Source organism: Dermacentor andersoni, chromosome 8 (genome assembly GCF_023375885.2).
Source record: "Dermacentor andersoni chromosome 8, qqDerAnde1_hic_scaffold, whole genome shotgun sequence".
In the NCBI taxonomy this organism is placed as follows: Eukaryota; Metazoa; Arthropoda; class Arachnida; order Ixodida; family Ixodidae; genus Dermacentor; species Dermacentor andersoni.
This window is the reverse complement of record NC_092821.1, coordinates 28,906,822-28,934,002: the sequence shown is the minus strand read 5'-3', so window position 1 is coordinate 28,934,002 and position 27,181 is coordinate 28,906,822. Positions and strand designations below refer to the sequence as shown.

Sequence of the window (27,181 nt, the reverse complement as noted above, 5' to 3'; positions counted from 1 at the left end):
CTTCTGCTTTGCCTCTCCAGGTCAGTGAGCATGCATTGCAATCGGTCCCCTGAGTTACTAAGCAAGGCAATATCATCAGCGAATCGCAAGTCACTTAGGTATTCTCCATTAACTCTTATCCCCAATTCTTCTCAATCCAGGTCTCTGAATACCTCCCGTAAACACGCTGTGAATAGCATTGGAAAGATCGTATCTCCCTGCCTGACGATTTTCTTTATTTGCTTTTTTTACGAAGGACTACGGTGGCTGTGGAGTCGCTATAGATATCTTTCAGTATTTTTACATACGGCTCGTCCACACCCTGATTCCGTAATGCCTCCATGGCTGCTGAGGTTTCGACTAAATCAAACGCTTTCTCGTAGTGAATGAAAGCTATATATAAGGGTTGGTTATATTTCGCACATTTCTCTATCACCTGATTGATAGTGTGAATATGGTCTATTGTTGAGTAGCCTTTACGGAATCCTACCTGATCTTTTGCTTGACAGAAATCTAAGGTGTTTCTGATTCTATTTGCGATTACCTTAGTAAATAGTTTGTAGCCAACTGACAGTAAGCTGATCGGTATATAATTTTTCAAGTGATTGACGTCCCCTTTCTGATGGATTAAGATTATGTCGGCATTCTTCCAAGCTTCCAGTACGCACGCGGCTCGAGGCATTGCGTATACAGGGTGGCCAGTTTCTCTAGAACAATCTGCCCACCATCCTTCAACAAAGCTGCTGTTACCTGATCCTCCCCAGCTACCTTCCCCCTTTGCATAGCTCCCAAGGCTTTCTTTACTTCTTCCGGCATTACCTGTGGGATTTCGAATTCCTCTAGACTATTCTCTCTTCCATTATCGTCGTGGGTGCCACTGGTACTGTATAAATCTCTATAGAACTCCTCAGCCACTTGAACTATCTCATCCATATTAGTAATGATATTGCCAGCTTTGTCTCTTAACGCGTACATCTGATTCTTGCCAATTCCTAGTTTCTTCTTCACTGCTTTTAGGCTTCCTCCGTTCCTGAGAGCATGTTCAATTCTATCCATATTATACTTCCTTATGTCAGCTGTCTTACGTTTGTTGATTAACTTGGAAAGTTCTGCCAGTTCTTTTCTAGCTGTAGGGTTAGAGGCTTTCATACATTGGCGTTTCTTGATCAGATCTTTCGTCCCCTGCGATAGCTGACTGGCATGCTGTCTAACGGAGTTACCACCGACTTGACGACTTGAGTTACGACCGACGGTGAAATAGCTCTCGGAAAATCGCTGCGTTCGGCACGACGTTGGTCGCACTCGAGAATTGGGGGGAGGAGGTCGGCAGTGCTGCTGTGATTTTTGTTGCATGCGACAGAAATCGAGCATCCAGCATGATGAAAGTCGCATCATGTGAAATAGCCTTAAAGCGCTACCATCATGCTGTCGACGTCTTGGCAGTCAGAATTCACAAGCGCTCGCCTCGCATGCCCAATTTTTTGGCCTTACACAGTAAAGTTGCGCTATTTCAAAACAATTTGCGCTGTACAAACCAAGGCTTGATAGACACAATAAATCTCAAGGGCGTAGTCGTGTCTGACGGTTGAAGTTGGGAATGTTCACCGAAGAGAATTGCTGACTGAGCCTTAGAACTTCACAGTAAGCGCAAACATAACAAATGACACCGTATATAAAGAGCACACTAAAACTTTGGTGCAAAGAAATGCGACTGACAGCGTGCGTGAAAAAACGACAAAAAACAAAACGGCAGAATAGACGTGCTCTACTGAGAGGTAGCCACGTCTCACAGGGCTGACGTTGCGTGACGCGCTTTATGCGAAAGGCGAAGTACATCACAGTCTTTATTGCGACCGTCTTGGCCGTGATTTGTACTAGAGTGGTGGGTAAGAACAAGTGGCTAAACTTTTGGCATCTCACTTTTTTAGAGACCAGTGTCCAACCTCAAAAATTTGTTCCGCCCTTAAATATATGCTTAGCCACTCAACGAGTTTATCCTAAGGCAGAGCCCGTTGCTTCTGGCGGCACTCACGCTACAATGGGTTCTAATCCCTATCATCGCTGAAATAAGCTTCTCGAACCCTCTCCACAGCTTAGCCTTATCAAGAAAAAAAAAGGACTGCAACTTCAATTAGAGGCGCTAATTAATTTCGGATTCAAGTTGCAGATGAACCCATATACGAATACTCCCTGCTGTACTACTGCAATACCCTTGAGTGAGAGGACGAACTGATCATGCGAATCTTCACAATGAATGTGGCTTTTCCTTAAAGACCGGGCAACAAAACCGGGAGGATCTCAATTTCAACCACGCTTTGTAATAATAATGGCATTGAAGGGCTTGTGAAAGAACCCAAAGCGACTACTGAGTCCTGCAAGCTAAACAGCGCACGTAAACAAATGCACTGGCCGCACACATGTACTATAAACGTATTAGTGATTTTCAAAGCTATGCATATATAGGTAAGTTTAAACAAAATTTAATTATAGCGTGTTTACGTGCCAAAACTGCTTTTTAATTAAGAGGCACGCCATAGTGCAGGACTCCAGAAACTTTGAGCCCCTGGGGTTCTTTAACGGGCACCTAAATCTAAGTACACGGGCGTTTTTCGAATTTCGCCCCCATCGAAATGCGGCCGCCGTGATGCAGGCAAGTTTACTTCTTTCATAGTCATAGAACAAAGAACCTCCATTAACTGTACATATTATACCTATCCCCAATAAAGTTGCAATTAGCTTTTGTGAATTAACAGGCAATTTTTTTATAATATGTGCCTGTACATCAGTTCCTATTGCTAGAAACAATCCACTGATTCACATTTTTTCGCAGTGCCACTTGATTAATGTGCATGTTTCTTTAATAATGTAATTGTAAGCAATTGTTTACGTTATTTTTTATTCATGCGCACACTTCAGAGACCCCCCGGTATATGTGCACAATTTCAAAAATCAAACACGGCCGTGTGCAACCATCATTTATTGGTAGCTATTCAATATGGGAAAGCACTCTCGAATGGTCAGGAAGCGGCCATCGACGCCTTCTCGGTAGCAGCCCCTGACGCAGTAGCAGTTGGTCTCGTCATTCCATTCACAGTAGATCTCGTCAGAATACTTGCAGGAACAAGGCACGCAAGGGTCTCGATATTTGTTCAACCAAGCTGAAAGTACAAACCAGGAGCTATAGAAAATATCATGTCCTATTTACCAGTTTATGTTAGCGAATTGAAACATCGTTCTCTTTGCTGCGCTATGCTGTTAAAGAAAGGGCAAAGAGAAACTGGCTCCTATTTGCCAGCGTTGCGGTTTCATTTTTGTTCTTTGTGTAGTTGCATATCTCAGCCAACCAGTTAACCACGGTCGAAGCCTTATTGGATTGAAGTAACATTTTGATTGCAGCCCAGACATTGATAGAAAAAAGAAAGACTGTACTCGCAACAACATTAGATGAGAGCGAATCGTAGAAAATATACATGCGCCAGGTGTATTGCAAGTACACGTTTTGAGCACCTTAGAACACTCACTCTACAGACGCAAAAATGATATCATTATGAGCCAAATTGTTCTCCAGCGCAGTGCAGGAAAATAGGTGAGACGAAATTATCAATGCGACCTTATTTTTCAAGTTTCTATCAAGTGCCCTATAATAAAACACATAATTAATGAACTTATCATTAGTTTTCTCGTTGAGTATAATGTGTAGACAAGAAGATAGCTCGGATTAAGAGCCGCCTTTACAACGACTACTTGAAGCAATACGCCATTTCCTCAATAAATTCAATATTAACAACGCATGAGACACAATTTTGTGAATTGTGTATGAAAAAAAAAAAATAGAAATTACTCTTCAAACAAGAAGGTAATAAAATGGGCGTAGAAATCTTTCTAGCCACTCCAAATTGATTATGATGAACAAGCTTTCTTGCTAAAAATTATATGTTCAACAAAAATCCGTTCCTCGCCTTTCTGGTGCTTGGAATTGACATAGAAATCTCGCAATAAAATATGTGACATACGAAAAAACAAATTTCACTAATGAGCAACAGATTAAATTGAGGCCTTCGTAAAAAGTAGTTGCCTGGTGCAAACACAGACAAATGGATTTCGCGTACCAGAAAACCGTCTTCACGGGAACAGCAGTGCAGAAAAGAAAAAAATTTCGGGTTATCTTGCTAACACTAACTTTATTTATGGCGTTATACGATACATATAATTTGTACTCTATATATTGTCACGACATCAAAAACACAGGACGGAGGACCAGGGTACAAGAAACAAAACAAGCTCTGCATTTAGGGACCACAAGAGCTAACGCGCCAACTTTGTATTCTTTGCTAAATGTAGCGTGGTCGCTGTTCGTGTCCCTCAATTCGTTTTCTTCTGTTCCTTTGTTCTCCTTTAGTCATCACAATATAAGCTACTGCTCAGAGAAAACATTCAGTTATAGTCACAGCTCAATTTCTTCGTAAGCCTGTGCAGCTTTTCTGGACATCAGGGTTTAGTTCGCGTGAATTCCACCCCGTGGCGTATTGACCTTAAACTTTTCAAACTTCCCGCGGTGCCGCAGCGATGAAATCAACAATATAAAAGTAAAGGAATTAAAAGTTATCCCTGTGCACTGAACTTCACCACAAGGCCTGTCTTGCCAGCGTTATCAGTGTTCTAGAGAAAGCGCAGCCGCTCGTCGGCTGGAAATGACTTATCATCCTTGGAGCCTTTAGTCGCGACGAGCGATGATTGATTCTGGCCTTTTGACAGCCTTTCCGAAAGGCAGCCATGTTTTGTTTTCTTCATGCTACAGATTAAACGGGCCAGGGTAATCATTGGAAGCTTTCCCTGGCAGCTTTTCTTGGGTCGGCACATATTCTTGTCGTCCGAACACCGCACAGCGTCTACAATGAAAGCCTTCGTGGGTGGATTTTGATTTTCACTTATCAGTTTCGTTAAGACGTCCCCAAATACTTTGCTATCCGCACACATGGGCTACTGCCGCAGCTGAAAATCGACATGTGCTTAAGTATGCAGATGGCCACATAGATAAGTTTATTTTGCACCATGAGGCTCAAAGCAGCACACAACGATTTGGCAAATGGTCTGTGTCATCGTCCGTTACCTTGCTACAGCCGAAGCTGTTCGAAATATTACGTCATATTTACTAGCCACCGGCCTAGGAACACCTTCGGCTATGACATATATAGTAATTGTAGTTTTCAAAGTAGCGTCCTAAATTTTTTTAAATTATGGGGTTTTACGTGCCAAAACCACTTTCTGATTATGAGGCACGCCGTAGTGGAGGACTCCGGAAATTTCGACCACCTGGGGTTCTTTAACGTGCACCTAAATCTAAGTACACGGGCGTTTTCGCATTTCCCCTCCATCGAAATGCGGCCGCCCTGGCCGGGATTCGATCCCGCGACCTCGTGCTCAGCTGCCCAACACCATAGCCACTGAGCAACCACGGCGGGTGTCAAAGTAGCGTCCTGTCACAGTTATGCACGTGCATGACGGAAGACCGCTATTTAAACTTATTGCGCTATAATACATGCGAGATTCATCTGTTCTACATATCGTCTACCATGTTCCGCCTTTCTCACATAGCCGCAAAGTATACTAGTAGATATAGAACTTCAAAGAGGCTACCCATATAATAAAATGCCTTTGCGCACAACTCGTCGCACTTACTTGCATTCAGGAGCTTTGCGAACATCAAGTACATCATTAACGTTGGCAGTTAGAGGAAGGTGGCAGCCAGCACGTGAGAAAATTTGTTCGCATCCTTATCGCGCGCGAATCGGTATTAGCCGTCGAAGAATGACGCCGTAGGGTGCAATGTATTTAGTGTGATGGAGTCCGTGCCCCGAATTTCAGGCCTGGCTCACCTTGTAACGACTGAGGACCAGGCATCTGCTTAATGTGAAGTCGCCTCACTGTTACCAGGCGCTGGCGTCAGCCAGAGGACCTACTTTAATTATCTTCAACACTTGCGGACATTCTCGCTCTATTTCGCACCATTGGGTTTCAGCTGAACTTCTTCAACAGCCAATTTTTTCGTCCCAAAAGTTAGCCATCATGTCAACGTTATGGCTTTTATCTTTTATATTTAAGTTAGTGCTGCCCTGAAATTTCCAGGGCTTTCACCTCTCCCAAGATACCTAGGTTCTTCTGGGCCTCTGTACATATTTTGGGGATTTTCGATAGACGTTGAACCTATAGCACAGCCTCCTGACCATGTTGTTTAGAAAGTCATTTTATTTTCGTGAGGCCTTCTGCAAGCTTGTGCCTTCTTGCCGTTCATAAACTCCTGATTTCACTATGAATTGTCGCCAATTTTGAGGAGTGTAATCCCACGGAACTGGACAGTGATGTAACGGCCATAGAAATAAAACCATTTAAATTAATTTTACCCTGAACCCGACAGCCACATTTTCCCACTTTGAATTAAACTGTTCCAATAATAATTGCCATTCCTAAGCATATTGTCACGCGGCAGTGACCGTGAAGAACATAGTAGCCAAACTGTGAATAGCGAAACCGACTTTTATTGGGCAAACATATGCCCACAAAAGCAAGTTGCACTCAAATCACAACCATAGCGGCTAACACAGTGGGCCATCGTCGAAATGCCGTCTGCGGGGCAAGTGCGTCAGCTTTCATACATCAGTTATCGAAGGTTTCCGAGTAATTACTGGTGCACGCGTATCATCCAGAGTTCTGCACAATTCGCGTCGCGTACACATGGAGTCAGATTACACATTGATCAGTGACGACGGATAGCGCATAGAGCCATTGATAACATTCGCGAAACTTCTGATACATGCACGGGCTACCTGCGCTGAGCGATAACATTTGTTAGACGCTGAAGCACGATCCCCCGATAGAGCGGAACAAGGAGAAGTGTCAATATAAGTTCGAGTGTAAAATATTATGCGAATCCCACGCATTGCGGGAATCGATGTAAGCAAAGCTTTCTGCAATCTTTGCTTTGGTTGACAATAATTTGGGGTGATGCTGACAGCGAATGATCAATATCTTCAGCGTTCAGTGCAATTAGAGAGTAGTTAGTTGATGGCAAATGTTACTTTGCCTGCACCACTGCTGTCTGTCTGCATAGTACAAAGAACGCACGGCTAGACATCTTTGCTTGAGGCGTTGTTGTGCAACCATCGTTTAGAACCTATGAGCGGGCTGAGCGTTTTCAATGCTTCACATGGCGCATCGCAGAGCGGCAGATGTGTTGGCCGCATAATGCGACTGTGCGTGCCAAACCACAATCGGATTATGAGGTACGCCGTAGTGATGGATCTTAGTTTAATTTTGATGCTCTGGTGCGCATTAACTTGCGCCTAAATTTAAGTGCATGGCCGCATTTGCATTTCGCTCCTATGGAAATCTGGCTGCCGCGGTGGGGATCGAACTCGCGACTATGAGCAATGCTTTAGCCTCATATCCACGGCGCCGGGCACAGAAGTGTTGATTTTGACGTGTGCCCGCTTCCATATCCCGCTTAGGCCCTGCGGTGATATATTACGGCTTTGCATCTGCACGCCCTTTGTCTGTTGTCTGCTTGACGAATTTGAATGGTGTTTATTTTTCAGAAATCACAGAAAGGACGGTAGCGTACCTTCCATTTGCCCGCAACGGTTCTCTTATCTATAGTAGCAGCCTTTCCTTATCTTCGTTTTCCTTACGTCTCCGTTTCCCTCTCCCGACTTTCCCCACTGTATGGGAACTAAGAGCGAGAAGTGGCAAGTCTGTTATTCATCCGTTTCGCGGCTGCGCCTGTTCTACCCATCGTCTTCCTGATCTGCCTGCCCCCTGTCTATCATTCTATCCACGTCTCCTCAGGACTTGCACATTAATATAAGGACGAACACGGCAGTTTGTGCAGGTTATTTGCGGGGTCACGGCTAATTACAGCTGTCGAGCGGCTAATCTGACGACACCTAGGGAGCTCGAGAGGGCATTGTGCACGTTCGACGTGATGGCAAGGTCCAAACTAGTTTCTCGTGTCACCTTTCCTCTCTGCCAGGCTCCTTTAACGTAAGGCAAGAGTAGCAGTAGAAAACAAGGAGTCAAAATTTGGTTTTAGAAAATTGTCTTTATTTGTTGGCGTTCAGTCGCATGTCGTTATCGCAGCCACCCGTGTTGTCTTTATGTGTCTTCCTTTTGTGTTTGTTCAATTGCGGCAAAAAACATGCCTTTTAGCAAGCACCAACTAGACCAACAGGCAGGTTTGTCGTTTTGGTGTCATCGCGTCTTTTGCGGGATTTCATCACTACCGGAGCCAACTGGCCGACATGTCCACTGCACTTTCTGCCTTCAGGAGTAAACTTATCCACAGACTTAGAAGAATGTCTTTTTTTCAGCCGGTTTATTTTTGCGTCCAGTACAGTTATACTGTGGAGGCCGGAGCTTCCCTTTTTACTACACTGTACTAATAAGTGAACTTGTTTTCAAATTATATTGTCTAATAATGTTCTATTCGTGATATCATTGTCATACGTAATCTACGCATAGTGCTTCGACACCCTCAAATGAAATACGTTCCATTTTTGCCTGAGAAGCCTCTCCATTGTGATGCAAATAAACATAACTTGAACTCATTTTCTCAGAAATCAACACTAAATAAAGCGCTGACGTTATCCTGAAGAAAATCAACAAGCGCCGTAGTACTCATCTTCCCATACCCCTATTCGCAGGCTTATTTCTTTTTTTTTCAGGACGTGAACTTGTTCTGTTGAAACGCCCATCGGACGTCTCTGATGCATACCGAGGAATTCGGGACATACTTTCAGATTTCTTTTTTCGCCACCGCGTGGCGTATCAACCCTAAAGAATTGAAATCCGCGCCACGACGTCCGCCACGGTGCAACAACTAAATAAAACACAATAAAAAGAAGCGCACCGTGAGCGGGCTTATGTATCAGCCTTATCCCGAAGACAGCCAGCTACTTGCTCGACGGGCAACGAATCGACAATTTTGCTAGACGCCTGGCCAAACCGCTCGTCGGCGTTCCGGATGAGATGTTTAGCCGAGGTAACCTCTCCCGCGAAGCTTCCCTTGATTTGTCTTAGTGGATTGTTTTTCCTATTCTTTGCGCATCACTTTAGCCGCGGGCTTGCGCATAGAGAGCGTTGTGTTTCCTGCGTTTCCCAGAACCAGTGTGAGTGATTAAGAGAAAGCTTTAGGTAGGGCCTATCTAGGATGACGGATGCTCCAATACATGTAAAAATGCATAAATAATTGTATGAGAAATCCTCTCATTTCATCTGAATCACAATTGATGAAATAACGAGATAACGTTCAATCATAGTGATTACAGCAAGATAATTTTGGTTTAGGCCATGTTATTTTTTTTCACGAATTGTCGGAAATCGGTAAATCTGAACAAAGAATAGAAGCGCGAAGTTTACAAATGTGTTACTTAGCATCAAAAACTAATATCGCATCTCTGTACAGTGCATCCCTAGGAGCATCTCAATCGGACGAATTTCATGTATGGATTTACGACTTATATGAATTTATTGTAGTGCTTGCAAAAGTTTGGCGAATGCCATATTCAAAAGTTAGTGGTGTGTTTTAGGGTGTCATATCATTTTTTCCATTTAAGTGCAAGTTACAGATTTGCGATATCGTTTTCAGTTGATGAGGCATACAGTTGTATACCTGAAGTATTGTTTTTGAAGTTATGCAAGTTTTCTGAATTTATGCAAGAAGGCGCTAGCTAAATAAGAAATGCGTTTTCTAATGTTTCTTTAGATTTCCACATAAAAATTTAATTACAAATGGGCTTTTATGTGCCAAAACCACGATCTGATTATGACGCACAGCGTAGAAGGGGACTCCGGAATAATTTCGACCACCTGGGATGTTTTACTGTGCGCGTAAATCTAAGTACACTGGTGTTTTCGCATTCCTTCTCTATTGAAATGCGGCCGCCGTGGATGGGATCTGACCCTGCGGCCTCGCACTTGGCAGCCCAACATCATACCTACTAATCTGCCACGGCGCGGATATAGAGTTTATTTGAACTCATACATATATCCACAGAGACACGAACGAATGGCACTGCCTTTATAGCATTATGGCTATGTTAAAGCGAAAGCGACCCAAAAAAAGAACCAAAAATGTAGGAGTCATCCCACTCTGGGAAGGTGGATGACCAGCTAAGCTGTAGCAGATCATACACGATTTGACACGAGAACATGTATTTATTTTCATCATTTGGTAAAGGTAGTGACAATACCTTTGTGATTATAGTGATATATACGAATTGTTACGGTTAGAACATTAGACAGAATCTTGGCCAAACTTAAATCTATACACGACCGTTGTTGCTTATATCAGTGACTTGGATTGGTTCACACTTCAAGTCCAATTCTTGTTGCACAAAGTCAACTAATCATTTCTTCTATGGTTTTGAAATGCCCACATCGATGTCTCCGATGCTGATCACTGGTGTAGTGTCATCGTCTCTAATCCATGCAAAGTGCATAGTCACGAAATTCTACACATCACACTTGGGTGCATCTGATAAGAAGCCAAAAACGCTGACATGAAGGACAGCGTAGGAGAAAAAACTTCTGCTTAATAAATGAAATAAATAAACGATAAATTAATGAAAATGAAAGTGGACGAAAAAACAACTTGCCGGAGGTGGGGAACGATCCCACAACCTTCGCATTACGCCTGCGATGCTCTACCAATTGGCCTCCCGCGGCACCGTTTTCCCATCCACTTTCTTGGGCATTTGTGTTTCCTACTAGAACCCTGCCAGTGTTAGCCAGCGCTACCACTCACAAACCTTGGCGGCGGATGAGGAACATCCTTTCTGCCGCAGGCGTCACGAGAACGTGATCTTGTTGGGTGAAGGCAAGAAATCAATACACCCACACATGCTACCTGAAAGCATGAATGTTGCCGGATTCGAGAGCCTCTTTATGTCATAAACGACAAGAAAGGAGGTTAACCGAGGGGCCCGATTTTTATTAGTCATATCATAAGAAGCCAGCAAACACTGCATGAAGGACAACATAGGGGAAGTTACTTGTGCATAATAATTGAAATAAGGAAACAATAAATTATTGGAAATTAAAGTGGGTGAAAAAACAATTTGCCGCAGGTGGGGAACGATCCCACAACCACCGCATTACGCGCGTGATGCTCTACCAATTGAGCTACCACGGTGCCATTTCCCCATCCACTTTTCCATTTTCTCACGGTAATGAATGAGTTAGACCAGCATTTCATGTGTTAATGCAGCCCTGTAGTCCAGGGGCCACTCCCATTACGGCCACTGTGTCGGAACTCATATATCACGCGACCGTACGTATGTCAGCATCAATTGCCGCAATATCGCGGCATTTTCTTCTTTAGGTCTTAATAGTACACAACCAAAACACATGCCCATCCCCCCCCCCCCCCCCCCGAAACCACTTATCCAAAAATTTCAGTACATATTGTTCTAACGCATACATCCGCGCTTGGCCCTCTGTTACAAAGTACTCAAATATTTGTCCAATGCCTTGTGCCAGGCAGCTGTTTTTATTCTTAATGACGCCAGGAAACGGAGCCTGATGCCGCCAGCGCTAAACAATCTAACCGGGATCGCACACCTTGTTCTTGCAGACCTTGTGCAATGTACCGTGGCGCTGGCGTGCTTCTTGTATGATGTAGCAAAATCCATTGTAAAAGCCGAAATGCATAATTGAGCACATTTTTAAGCGAAGGAACTTGATTTGTGCCAGAAGAACTTGTCCAGGCTTTCACATTTGCTTTATAAGAAGCACCACCAGTACGCCAGATGGATTTAGTGTACCGAACAAAAATATAACATCAATATAAATCTTGGTGGCATCATTGTATTATACGAGTGTCCACATTGGTACGTAGTAAATTGAGCAGCAGTGCGGGTTTATTAGCGAAGCAACGTTAATTACAATTGCAAAGTTAATATTAGGTGCGGAAAGCAAGTGAGTAGTTTGGAGCCCGTCCTCGAGATTAACTAGCCAAGCGGTGAAATATTTAATAAACATGCTTCTGTGTAAGGTATGTGAACAAATATTTTCCCATGAAACGTTTTCTTAAAGCGTAACTGTCGGAGAAAGAAAAACGTATGATCTGAACACGCCTAGGCATTTATGATATTGTGCTCAATGGTGACGCTCCCCGAGCATGTTCCTTGCGGCCAGTCCACTCGCCATTTTGTTCGCGTTTTTTTTTGTTCGTTCAAAGGCAAGCAGTTTTTGAAAGCTTGCTTGGCCGCAGAAACGATACAGGATGCAATGATGGTGCAGATTTAAATCGTCACTGCCCTTAAGACATCCCGCTTCCCCTGAGGCAAGGAAGACAAAGAAGGTGAACAGCTAGGTGAGCGGCGCCAACGGTGATGGTGTCATCGTGACAGAATCTGGGGCGGCGATCTTGATGTATCAGGTGCTTTCTTTTTTGCGCCGGTTTCGCCTTCAGGAAAAAATAATTGTACAAATGCAGTGTCATCTGTTCTTCTCTTGCGAATTTTATTATTGGTTTAAAAGCTGCATCCAATTTGTCTCCGAGATCAGGTGCAAGCAAGGAAATGCCTGCTCGCTCACGCACGCACACACAAACACACTCTCTCACACACACGCACACAGGCGAACAAATCACACGCATGTTCGCCCCATACACATTTACACGCCCATGCACGCACACACGCACCAAAAACTACGCGCGCAGAGGGAAATGCACGCACACACAATCATGCATACGCAAGCGCACGCATAGACGTGCTCCTGCGCACGCAGCTTCAAATACGGAGACACAAACGCGCGCGCACACGTAAATGGAAGTACATACGCACGCACGCTCAAGACGTACACGCACATTTACACTCCCTCTCCTGCCTCCTTCCTTTCAAAAAGCTCTGCGTGCTAACAATCAAAATGATATTCGCTCTGCCAGTACCGCTCCAATGCCAGCTGTAATAAATCGCTTTGCGGTTCAAGTTTGGCGCTTCTTGGTGAAGACGAGGATGACGATGATGGTGATCATAATGATTTATTGGAGTTCTCTTTGAAACGGGGTGGTGACAACCAGTCGAATAGCCTGCTTGATTTAATCATGTTTGCTATACATGTTTTTCATTTAAACTTTTTCTATACATCTGCTGAATGTTTTTTCCCCGACACCTTCTCTATCTTGTAACGCTACCTAGCCTAGGCCTGCAGCGGATCTGGTCGTATCAACCTCTTCTCTGCTTTTTTGTCAGCCATACTCAAACGCCTCTTGCATATCTCGACCGCTGACCGGGTGATGCTCCCGTCCACTTCAAATCTAAGTGCTTCTGGAAGGTGTACGATAGCTACGGTTCTCACTGGGTGAATCCCTTCGTATTCCATAAGGATGTGCTGAGTGATCTCGAACTTTTGGCTGTGGCGTACACACGCCCCATCTTGTGGCGAATATTAGCTCCGGTATGGTTTCGTCCTTAGGCAACGGGGTCTAGCCTCACATAGCAAGACACTGCCCTTTATTGCACAGCAACCTGGCTGCTCTTTTTTTTCCCTCCTTTTTCTGCTAGTGGCGGTGATGCCACTCTAAGGTTCCCCTGCGGGCCTTCTCCATTACTATTTACCCTAGCCTCCTGAGTGCTCGTGTCCCCCCCCGAAAAAGAAAATAAAAAGCAAACGCGTGACCAGCAAGTCGCCAGCCCACTTCCCGTCCAAACCTGTGATTGAAGTAGAATACATCTAGTTGAAAGCCACCATACTCTCTCACTTCCCTGTTTACTTCCACGCCTCGAAACCTTTCTCTCAGCTAACATTTCATATAGCCTCAATAGCAGCCGCAACCGCTCCTTGTAGATTAGTGCCATGTAAAGGTACTTCCGGCAACGTGCACAACACAATCTGCACCCAAGAGGACATCTCGCGTAAATACTTACACCATTCGTCAAACGCTTGCCTAATCCTGCCTCTTTTTTGCTGCTGGTGGTGGTGGTAGGGGTGGTGGTGAATTGTAGCAACAGGCGGGTTTAGCCTGGCGATCAAGGCCGGCAATCGCTCCGCTCGAGCGTCTCACACAATACAGCTCAAGGGTTTCACCATCAAACCAGTCTCTCTTAAGAACTCGATGAGGGGACGTGAAGTTTCTTTGCGGGCTATAACTGATCCCTCGAGAAATATAAGGTGTTGCAGGCGCACATGCGGAAGGTCCTTGTTTTGCATATTCTTCAGGAGAGTGTCTCTTTCATCTTGGAATTGCTGGCAGGACCACAAGAAGTGCTCAATGTCTCCTGTCTCGTTGCATAACGTACAGTTCGGAGAATCGATTCACCCCGTTTTAAATAACCAGGCCGGTCTATTAGCAGATCATGTCCTTATTCGATATAGAAGTGAGGATTCCTCTCGGTGCAATCTCCTGGTTACGCAGGGCATATGCGGTGGAACCCAAAGCGACGCAAAGTGATTTCGAATGTCAGATTTTTGCACTTGATTACTCTTTGGAGCCTTGATTTTGGGAGGATGATAGAGCGCTGCGTATGCAAGCGCATCAGCTTTTTCATTTCCTGAGATACCAATGTGGGAGGGAATCCACTGAAACTTTACTGTGAAGCCTTTGTTGTTGAGTTCTTTCACGACGGCTAGTGATTTGCGTGGGAACTTGAGGGATGGCAAACCACGGTATATTTGTTGTAATCCTGCCTTTGAGTCCGTAAGGACAACCACATTCTGCGGAGGCAAAGTCTTTAGTTTGCGCAGAGCAGAAGCTCTCTCTGGTAACCTCTCGCTCGCCAGAGCACGTGTCCAGAGCCTCACTAGAGGCAATGGACACTACACCTGTCCTGAAGGCGCACCAAATGCCTAAGGAGCGGCGAGGCTCCCACGAACGCTTCAGAAAGGTCAAAATCCCGATTACAGACCCTCGAAAGAGCTCTGTAATCTAAGGCATAACACACAGCACCTATTTACTTCCAATATGGACACACAAATTGTTCAATGGAACGTCAGAGGTCTCCTTAGAAACCTTGATGATGTTCAAGAACTCATCCACAAACACAATCCAAAAGTGCTGTGTTTACAGGAAACACACTTAAAACCAAAATACACAAACCTTCTTCGAGAGTATGTTACTTTTCGCAAAGATCGCGATGATGCAATCGCATCATCGGGCGGTGTAGCCATTATACTCGACAAAGGTATAGCGTGTCAACATCTACAACTACAAACGCCCCTAGAAGCAGTGGCTGTTCGAGCCATACTTCTAAACTGATTACCGTCTGCTCTCTGTACATACCCTCGCATTATCAGCTCCATAAACATAAATTCCATACATTAATAGATCAATTACACCAACCCAGTTCGGTTCTAGGAGATTTAAATGCACACAGCAACTCTCATTGCAATGTGCGAGGTCGACTGATTGAACAGTTTCTCTTTTCATCTGGTGCATGCCTTTTGAATAGTAAGGCACCTACATATTATAGTACTGCACATAAGACCTATTCCTCTATAGACCTCAGTATTGCATCTCGCACCCTTTTACCTGATCTTAAATGGACTGTTATTACAAATCCATACGGGAGCGACCATTTCCCGATAGTTCTGTCTACACCGAAGATGAATGAATGTCGCCCACAGTTTCCTCGGTGGAAAACTGATTCTACCGACTGGGAACAGTTGCGAAAAATTGCTGTCGTATCGTGGGCTCACGTTTCTGCCTGGAAGCTGCGGTGGAATACTTCACCTTTTTTTCTGATTGATGCCGCGACCAAATGTATTCCAGAAACAAAGGGATCATCTAACAAGCGCCGTGTTCCGTGGTGGAACGAGGAGTGTCGTAACGTGCGTAAAAAACAAAACAAAGCAAGGGGGTTGCTCCGCGATTCTCCGACGGCAGAAAACCTTGTTAATTTCAAGCATGTCAAATCTCAGGGAAGAAGAACGCGCCGACAAGCTGGAAGAGAGAGTTGGCAAAAATACATATCAGGAAATAGCTCTTACACGGATGAGACAACGGCCTGGAATAGAGTGCACAGAATAAAAGGTCGACCCCCTTACTCGCTACCCTTAGTAAATACACAGGGAGATAGTATGGAAGACCAGGCGAACAATCTAGGCGAACATTTTGAACGCATATCCAGTTCGTCGCACTATTCTGACACATTTCAAAGACAAAAAACACGAATAGAACGGCAGCCATTAGTACGAAAAAGTGCAAAATGTGAGGTATACAATAGACCATTTGGTATAGCAGAGCTTCAAGCAGCACTAAACGGCTGCAACAAATCTGCCCCAGGCTCTGACCGCATAATATATAAAATGTTAAAGCACCTGCCATCTGAAACACAAAAAACCATTCTTTGTCTTTACAATGGTATATGGTCTTCCGGCCAGATTTCCTCTGTCTGGAAAGAGGCCATTATAATTCCCATTCTGAAACAGTGTAAGGACCCTTCCTTGGCAAACAGTTATAGGCCGATAGCGTCGACAAGCTGCCTGTGCAAACTCTTTGAAAGGATGGTGAATAAACGCTTGCTCCACTATATTGAAACCAACAAAATATTAGACCCATACCAATGTGGTTTCAGGGAAGGTAGGTCGACGACAGACCTGCTTGTCCGCATGGAAATGTACATCCGTGAAGCCTTTATCCACAAACAGCTTGTCGTATCTGTATTCCTTGATATGGAAAAGGCATATGACACTACGTGGCGCTTCGGGATCCTTCGGGATCTTTCTGGAATAGGTATACGCGGCAACTTGCTGACCAGTATTGAAAGCTACCTGTCTGACAGAACATTTCGCGTTAGAGTTGGCAATGTGCAGTCTGGATCCTTCTCACAGGAGACAGGTGTACCGCAGGGTGGGCTGCTGAGCTGTACACTCTTTATTGTGATAACGAACTCCTTGCATACCATCATACCTCGCACACTCTTTTACTCGGTTTATGTGGACGATGTACAGATAGCTTTTAGGTCGTGCAATCTCAGCATCTGCGAGAGACAGCTACAGCTTGGCCTAAAGAAACTCTGAAAATGGTCAGAAGAAAATGGTTTCAAATTTAACCCTCAAAAAAGCACATGTGCTCTATTCTCAAATAACAGAGGCATGTCACCGGAACCCGCCATTGACCTTAACGGAGAACGACTATCGGTCAGCCTTGAACATAAATTTTTAGGTATTATTTCGGACACAAAATTCCCCACTCGAAATATTTTAAAGCGAAGTGCCTGAAGACTATGAACCTGCTGAGGCCACTTTATCAAACAAACTGGGGCAGTGACAGGAGGTGTTTGCTTATCCTGTATAAGAGACTTGTACGACCACGCCTCGACTACGGAGCCGTGGTGTACCAATCCGCATCGGACGGTGCTCTCAAAATTCTCGACCCAGTCCACAATCTAGGTATACGGCTGGCAACAGGCGCATTTAGGACAAGTCCTGTGGAAAGTCTGTATGTCGAAGCGAACGAATGGTCTTTACACCTGCGCAGAACATATCTAAGCTTCTGCTACTTTTTAAAATGTAAATCGAATAACGAACATCCGTGTTACTCTACCGTACTTGACTTGTCTTCTGCAAGACTTCACCGTAAGCGCCCATCAGTTCGAGCTCTTCTGTCTGTGCGCTTAGAACAACTGGCTAATGAAACCGGTATTCAACATCGGGAAACAGTCCTATTGACTCCCACTAACCTTGCACCACCTCGGGAATGGCAGACTATCCAGTGTGATATGTATTTCGTCGCAATAACAAAACATGCGCCTGAGGCGCAGATACATTCACACTTTCTCGAACTCCAGGCGAAGTACTCCTGCGCGGAGTTTTATACAGACGCTTCAAAGTCTACTTATGGTGTAGCTTATGCAGCACTCTGACCTTCTTTTTCAACGTCTGGTGCATCAAATCCAAACACCAGCATTTTCACAGCGGAGGCATAAGCGATCCTCTCTGCTGTGAAACATATAAAACAAACAGGTATAAGAAAGGCTGTCATATTCACAGACTCATTAAGCATCGTTAGTTGCATATCAAGTCTATGAAAACACAAAAACTCTATCCTTAATGAACTGTGCAACCTTCTAGGTTCAGCATACATGTCGAAACAAATGATTGTTCTTTGTTGGGTGCCTGGCCACAGACGCCTAGAGGGCGACTTAACTGCTGACGAAAGGGCTACATCCGTACCTTTTTGTGATGCAAAAATTAATATACCTGTACCCTACACAGACGTTAAGCCATTTTTACAGCATAAACTACGGAAATATTGGCAACGGCAATGGGACCCTCAGGGATCCAACAAACTGCACCTAATCAAACCAAAAATAGGGAACTGGATCTCTGAGAAAACAAATACACCAGGAAGTACTGCTCTGTAGATTAAGAATTGGGCACACCTATAGCACTCACTCGTATATTCTAACTGGAACTAACCCTCCGACATGCACTAGGTATGGAAGTAGACTTACAGTCCTTCATGTTCTAGTTCAGTGCCCTTTATTAGAAGAGGAGAGAAAAAAGTTCTTACCTTCCTTATACCGTCATAATATGCCTTTGCCCCCAGTCTTCTTATTAGGCAATGACCCTCTATTTAATTTTAAATCAGTACTCAAGTTCTTAGAAGAAACGAATACCATAGAAATAATTTGGCCAGGCTATTTGTAGCACAGCCTCTGCTTAGAGGCTGTAGCTGCAATGAAATAACTTACAGAGCACATGCCTCGCAGCCCTTGCGCTGCAGAGCTCTGCAGAGGCACTGGTGCTGCTATAAATTAACATGTTTTAGTATGCAATCCTTCACAACGTACTTTTACAACCATTGGACTCACTTTTCATTGACATTATATTAATAGATACATATTTTACACCATTTACAGCGAATATTTTAGGCCAATATACAGCCACTCGATTTCCGCCATATTCAACGATACTCATTGCCATTCATCACCAAATGTCATGGCGCTCTTTGGCCATTTCTGGCCCTTGCGCCAAGAAACAATATCCATCAATCAATCAATGTAAACCATTTCATGTTTTTGTTATGGCAGGGTATCATTTGCGATGATGAAATTAACAACCAAATGCTCGCTTAGTGAGTTTGTCTTGTGAGTTTAACTTGTGAGTCTATCTTCTTTCTGATGCGCCCACCAACATTGCTTTTTGCTATAGAAGTAAACTTTCACGAATTGGAAATCAGGAATTACAAATCTATAGTTTCATGGAAAATTTATGTTCGCAGTAGTTTTTCGAGAAGCTTAGGCTAACGTTCTTTTTTTTTTATTCGAGATGTTGTGACATTGCTTATGATCATTATAATAAATTTCCAGAAGTTGGATAAACCGGGCATTGTTTTTGCTTCCAAATAAGGGGGCCACGCCACCGCAGTTGGAATGTTTCGCTCACAGTTTGCACTCGTACAGGTCTTGTTCGTGGCGTTGCTTCGCCAGTCCTGTTCCACGTCACCGGCACCACTGGCTGGGCCTCGGCTGAGCGAATGCGGCTACCACAACCAGTTCTCAAGCAGCGAGCCATTTTCTACAAAGAGCGGCCGGGATCCACCAGATGTCGCGCCGCCAAACCTAATTGATGGTCATCCACTCGGCTGGCAACTTGGAACCATGTCAGCTGACCTGCCTGAATATAACCACGCACCCTTCTTCCACACTTCGGGCCACGCCACCGCAGTTGGAATGTTTCGCTCACAGTTTGCACTCGTACAGGTTAGTTACCTTGAAGCTTCATGTTATCGTAGCAACAATCCTTGCCTCATTGCGGTGTCGTGGCCCCCTGATATGTCCAACGGTATCAAGCAGCTTGCGCGTACAGCACTGTATCTTTTGCGCCTGTTATTGCTAGGCGGAGACATTGAAGTGAACCCTGGTCCAATGACGAAAGCACAAGAAGAAAAACTTGACATGGTATTCAGTGCCGTACAACGCTTGGAAGCGAGTAATTCTAACTTGTTGGAATCAGTGAACAAAGTGTTACACATACACATTGGACTAAAAAATGATCTTGAAGTACCAACTAAACGCGTACATGAAGTTGAAGGTAAACTTGAGCCCCTTTCCTCAGAGAGGCCAATCTCAAGCCAAGAAGTTAATCTAGCCAAAATGCAAAATCGAATCCAGGATTTAGAATCAAAATTTGCATCAGGAGTGTCGCCTCAATTTGGCAGCAGCAGCAGCGAGCGTGATATATCGATGATGCACGATAAAATAGACGATTTGGAAAACCGCTCAAGGCGCTCTAATCTCCTCTTTTATGGCATTCAAGACACGGGTGATTCGGAAGACTGGGAAACGTTCGAGCAAATAGTAACTAAATTCTGCAAAGATCAACTAGGAGTATCAACAGCTTCAATCGCACGTGCGCATCGCCTCGGACGATTTTCAAATGAACGCACTCGACCAATTATTGTGAAGTTTTTCAATGAAAAAGAAATCGAAACAGTGCTTAGTAATGTTCACAAGCTGAAAGATACTAACTTTGGCATTTCTCGTGATTACTCTGAGGCGGTTCGCGATAAAAGACGTAAACTTTGGCAGTTCTCTAAAACCATAAAGAAAGAAAAAGACCGTGTAAGCCTTGTCTTTGACAAACTAAAAATTAACAAGGAAGTATACGTATGGGACACTCAAGCAAATTGTGCGAAGCTCGTTTCCCCGGTTGTGTCTCCAGTTTGACATAGCGCCAACTTTTCAACTTCACCTAAGGTTCCACAAACACCACAAATATTAATAAATAGTACGATTAATACTGAGGACGGTTGCTGCTTTTTATACACTAACATTAGAAGCGTTATGTCTAAAAATGTCGCACTATCTTCACTAATCGACTCAACATCGGCAACAGTAATAGCATTAACTGAAACCTGGTTGAACGATGCTACTCCTAATGAAAACATATTCGTTTGTGAAGCTGATTTTAATATCTTTCGTTGCGATAGGGAAAATCGTCGAGGTGGTGGTGTCCTCCTTGCAATAAACAGACAGTATCTTGTAATGCCCGTTGTTATTAGCACTTTCCTTGAATGCGTAGTAACTTGTTCTAAATTCAGATCAAGTAACGTAATTATTGGTGCCTTTTATCGCCCATCGGGCCTTACTCATGGGTTCACAGCGGAATTTCATCGCATTTTTACTGAACTTACTCATCGGTTTCCACATTCTAATGTAATCATTTTTGGTGATTTTAATTTCCCAGATATAGCATGGTCCACACAATCAACCTATAGCACACAGTCAGAGTCGCATGCGTTCCTCCAGTGTTGTCTTGATTTCAGCCTAACCCAATTAATTTCAAGCCCGACACGATGTTCTGCGCACTCTTCTAATATTCTTGATTTGATCCTAACGAACAATCCAGATATATGTTCTGAAATTACTCAGATTACTGGTCTATCCGATCATGATGTTTTAACTGGTCGCTTTGTTCCTTCACCTATCAAAAGGCAAATTATCAGCAAGCAGATTAGGTTTTACATAAGAGCTAACTTTGATCGTATTAACAATGAACTATCGCTTTTTTCTATCGACTTTCTGAGAGATTACTTGTCGCGGACAGTAGAAGAGAACTGGTTACTACTTAAAAACGCACTCACTAATCTCATAGATAAATACATCCCGGTAATTTCCATAAAATCCGATAACACTGCTCCTTGGTTTTCGCTGAACCTTCGTCGCCTAAATAACAAGAAAAAAAGATTATTCAGGCAAGCTGACAAAAATCGATTATCTAAATCCTGGCGTCGGTACAAAGCATGTGACGAAGAATACCAAAGTTTGCACAAAGCCACGCGCAGACAATTCTATAAACGGGACCTGTCATCGATGTTAACAACTAACCCTCGGCGCTTTTGGCGTGTCATTAATCCCAAGCATAATTCTGACATCGTCCTTACTGATCATGACGGCGCAGCGTTAACTGACACTGATTGTTCCGAACTACTGAACGAAACTTTTTCATCGGTATTCACGCGCGAATGTTTGGAACCGTTAGCCACCGTGACTCGCACTGATTCGTTTATGCCGGAAATAATAATTACCGATTCTGGAATTTATTCTCTCCTCACTAGTCTTAAGATTTTATCTTCCGCTGATAATACAGGCTTAAATAAAACAATTCTAAAAAATATTGCCCCAAGCATCTTTCCAGTACTCTCCGCCTTATTTTCACAATCACTGTCAACAGGCGTTAACCCTCACGAATGGAAGGTGGCTAAGGTAGTGCCATTTTTCAAGTCTGGGGATCGTTCTTAACCGCTTAACTATCGACCAATTTCTTTAACAAGTAAGATTTGTAAATTAATCGAACATATCATACATTCCCAGGTCATTAACTACATTGAAGAACATGACCTCCTATTTAAGCAACAGCACGGTTTTCGCAGAGGCTATTCATGTGACACTCAGCTCGCTGGTTTTATTCACGACATACATTCATCAATAGACACCGCAATTCAAGTAGATGCTGTGTTCCTAGATTATTCAAAAGCATTCGACCGTGTCCCTCATCGTCGACTTATTCACAAACTTACACAGCTGAACATTGACTCTACTGTTGTAACATGGATAAAAGACTTTCTTTCTAACAGGATGCAATTTACATCGGTTAACAATCACAACTCATCTCTAGTCCCCGTAACATCTGCTGTACCACAGGGAAGTGTGCTTGGGCCCCTACTTTTTCTAATTTATATTAATGATCTACCAGACGGCCTCAAATCCAATATCAGACTGTTTGCTGATGATTGCGTCATATATCGTAATATTCACTCTAACTATGATCACGACATTCTTCAATCTGCCTTTAAAGCAATAAACGTATGGTGTTCAACTTGGCTAATGCCTCTAAATCTTACTAAAACTAAATTCATGTCTTTTACTAATCAGGCGCCCCGAACATCAACATCTTACATCTTAAACAACAGCCTTGTTGAACAAGTCTCCAGCTACAAATATCTTGGCGTACACTTAACCCCTAACTTGACGTGGAATAATCACATTAACCATATCCTCGCTTCTGCAAACCGTTCGCTTGGTTTCCTTAAACATAACCTCAAACAAGCTCCCGTACACTTACGCAAATTGGCATACACAACACTAATACGCCCTAAAATAGAGTACGCGTCAGCCATATGGGATCCCCATCAAGCATACCTAATAACTGTCTTAGAAGCCCTGCAGAACCGTGCTGTACGCTTCATCTTTTTAGAATATTCACGAGAAACAAGTATAACAGCAATTAAAAATCGCGCCGAACTTGAAGCCTTGTCACTTCGCCGTAATATATCTCGTTTAACACTATTCCATAAGCTCTACTATCACGTATCCCTTCATAACGAGTTCATGCGTAAACCCTCAGTCATTTTTCCGCGTCGGGATCATCCTTGCAAAGTTAAATGCATAATGTGTCATTCCCTCGCATTTGGTCAGTCATTCATGCCTCGCACCTCGAAAGAATGGAATAATCTGCCATCGCACATTGTCACCGAAACAAATGCCTTAAAATTTACAGACGCTCTACGCAGTACCATGAATACCTAATATATCACGTCTGGCTCTCTGATTTGTAAACATTTTTGTTTGTTTGTTTGTTAATGCGCCGTTAACCAAGCTTCCACGACAGTGTCACATTACAAACAATTTAGAGTTGCTGTACTGATAACTATCATTATTTTTTGTGTTTGTACGTTGATGGACTGCAACAAATTTTTTCCCAGTTTTGTTTTTTCATTGTATTTACATTACGCACTGTTCACCTCACCTATGTAACGTTTACCCTATGTAATACCCTCCCTAGAGGGCCTTTAGGGTTATTGTGAAATAAAATTTAAAAAAATTTTTTTAAAAATTCAGATGCGAGTGTCCAAGAGAACTTCCTGCACAAGCCGTGGGCTACCTGCCACTTGAGATTCCCTTTGATTAACAGGTTTCCTGACTCCATTTTGAAATTAGGTATCTACGTATTTTAATGTATAAGCCATCAATGATAGTGCATTGGCTTTGTTTACAGATTCTTGCAGTTCAGACTACATCACTTGCTTTGAAGGTCATGGCATGCAACAACTCAAGTCTAAACCAAAGCTTTCTTCTACATCATATTTTGCGTTCAAATTGACAGAGTGCCGCTTATGGAACTTCAACTAAATCTGCATATTTCAGTGCACGTGCAGTGCTGCTATATCGGGCGCTCTGCAGTCGCAAATCTAATAGACTAATGTCTGAAAGCCTAGAGGGCATTATAATTGCGGCGTCGTATTGCCACTGACACCGTCAATGTGTTCGGCGTTGTACATCAGCCACCTGATTTTAAAGCGACAGCTTGAGTAACCATGTCGAGCCGAGTTTCGCCGTCGCCAGCAATTTGACCTTCATCTGACCGCAGCTGCACCGTAGCCTTGGCAACGCATCACGTGACTCGTCGCGCCGAAGCCCGCCACGGCCGCCGGCTTGGCGCATGCGCCGTCCGCAGCTGGGTCGCCGCCAGGCCCCGTGACTCGTCGCGCCCCTGGCTAAGAGGAGCGCCGCGCTCGCCTAGTCAGTGCGAGCTTCGCCATGGACGAGAGCGGGGCCGACGCGTCTTGTCCGAGCCTTGCGCGGGATCGGGAGGCTTTCAGCCGTCGACGTCAAGCGGCGTCTTACCACCCCGCGGATATCGCATGGCGAGAGCTTCACTGGAGAGGGTCCGGAATGCAACAAGCGTCACACCGTCCAGATCAATGTAGTGACCGCGTTCACGCCCTGTCCGCTTGCGCTTCGACGCTATGCATGGTCGTGGCGTCTCTTTGCATGTCTAGCACTTGCGCTTTCCCTGTGGCACAACGGGTGTTGCACCGTTGAACGATGCGTGCCTACCCAAGCTTAATCACAGTCATGTCTGTCGTCATATGCGTCATGTCTAGCCACCGACCTAGGCACAGCTGTCATAACTGGCTTAACGATGATTGTATACCGAAGTATAATAAGTACAGCTAAATTAAAGGTTACTCAGTGAGGCCAAGGTTTAACCAGGCTAAACCAAGGTTTCGCTTTGTATATCCAGGGTTAGCTTAGCTAAGCCGCGGGCAATTTCTGACTGCATTTAATTGCGTGGCTATGTATCATTCTGGATACTGTTCATCATCGTTGTCATCTGGGTCTCTTTTTTCAGTCAACACTGTTTCTGCAACCATAAGGAAGAAGATTTGCAGAGCCACATACCGCCATCTCACCGTGAAATTATATGCAGTGACAAAATGCCAACCACGACTGCAGCAGTATTGATATTTCTTTGGGGCAACTACAAAACGTCGTTGCTATGATTTGTTTATGGGATTTTATTGTTTGGAAAGTAGCTGCTTATTTGACCGACACGATGTGACACGCTACGCGACAACGTCTATCTTGCGGGGGGGAAACTGTTCAAGAGCCTAGCCTCTTCGACAAATTCCATGCCGGTTTTGAGTGACCTGCTTCGGTACGTTCTTTTTTGTTTGTTTGTATGGTTGTAGAATTCGATTTTAGACTATTTACTATAACGTACTGTTTTGTGCCTGCAAATGAGTTCTTCTGTTAGAGGTCCTTGGTCGAATCGCGCTATCGCGATTTTGAGCCATCGTCTCTGGAAATTACAGCGAGGACAGTCACAAAGAAGGTGTTGAAGAGTCTTCTCGCTACCACAGTCATCACTCGAAACGTCGTCGGCCGAAAACACAAACCATTGCAGTGGAGGGCGACGAGGGCACTGTTGAACTTAAGGGGAACAGAATTGGACAAGCGGCTGTAGCCTGAACAGATGTTTATAGTGCTGCAAGTACTACTTTGCCGTGTAGTGACGGTATACGGTGACAGTATTTGACCGTGATTGTATGTCTATGCTCCTTTTTTTCTTCATCTCTACTTTGAAATCACTTTACCTCTCCCTCCCCTCTCACCCCAGCGTAGGATAGCAAACCGGATCTACCCATCTGGTTAACATCCCTGCCTTTCCCCTTTCTTTTGTCTGTCTCTTTTCTTTCTTTTTTGTGCCTGCATGTGTGCACGCCTCGTTCAGATAGTATTTGCCCTACTTTTTTGGCAACACTTTCACGGAATAAAGTAACACATCTTTCCGTGAGAGCGCCGGGGTTAGCGCAAGCGTCTACTAAATGCACAATGCCTCTAATGCATGGGTTGTAATTACGGTGCTCGCAGTTTTTCTTCGCGCAAAGGTAACATTGAAGACAACGAGGTGCGCCGGCGGGCGTCGAGAGGACACCTCTGCGATAACAACGGTCATCTTGAGCCTAACGGAATTGATGCACTGACAAAGCAAGCTTGGTTTTAACCACCTGACTCCTTTCGCACTCATAACAACGAAACCGGAAGAGCAGATGCAGATCTTAAGACCGCTATATGGCGGTGAGCTCATCGGAGATGAAAAGACTGAACACTTCAGCAGATGCCAAGGCTGGAGCGAAAAGTGAGGAGAGGTCAGTGCTCTCAAGAAGAGCTAAAACATTCGGGACTTCGAGAATCAACGTCTCGCGTAGTGTCTGTGCAGAGCCAATTGTTTCTCCGCATAGCGCCCTCCTAGTTGAAATAAACTTAGGCAGCCATTCAGCTCAAGCTGGCAGAAACTTCAAGCGTTGAGAAAGAGCGAGAAATAGCTTTGCCCGCGAATACCGCACCCTAATAAAGTCCCGTAATCTATAACCAGTGCCAAACGTACCAACGCACCAGTGCCAAACCAGCCGAGCGCAGTCAGAACAGAAAAGACACTAATAAAGATGCTGATGAACAAGTTCACGCAAGAGATCTATACTTCTCGTTTTAGATGTCAAAAAAGAAATTGTTAAAACATATGATATCATGCGCAGTGAAGTCCAGCTGGTTGGATAATTCCACGATACTAGACAAGCTGTTACAATTCGTGCAGTGGCTTCACTTCAGCCAAATAAAATGCAATGTGAAATTTTCATTTATGGATTATTAAAAAGTGGGAACCTTTTCACACATACATACACACATAGCTATAAAAAGAAGTAGAGTTGCTGCAGTTGTGCTGTTGCTTTCCTTTTTTGTGTGTCGTTGTATCGGTGCCACTAGTGTTAAGAAAGCCTAATACAACGCTATGAGTAAAATCTCATACGTATAGACGTATAGATCTCTCGCCTCAGCTTGTTCGTCAGCATCTTTATTAGTGTCTTTTCTGTTCTGACTGCGAACGTCTTCTTGCGGTAAAGTGTTGAATATGCGCA

The 27,181-nt window shown here is 44.0% G+C and overlaps 1 long non-coding RNA gene across 1 annotated transcript in view; it reads right to left on the bottom strand.

Moving 5' to 3' along the window:
• Positions 1–2,941: 2,941 nt before the first annotated feature.
• LOC129383540 (uncharacterized) overlaps positions 2,942–27,181 on the bottom strand; it is a 34,085-nt gene continuing 9,845 nt past the window's right edge. The window contains exon 2 of the long non-coding RNA XR_008611421.2: positions 2,942–3,137. This is a non-coding gene — a long non-coding RNA (uncharacterized lncRNA). The remainder of the gene's footprint in view (positions 3,138–27,181) is intronic.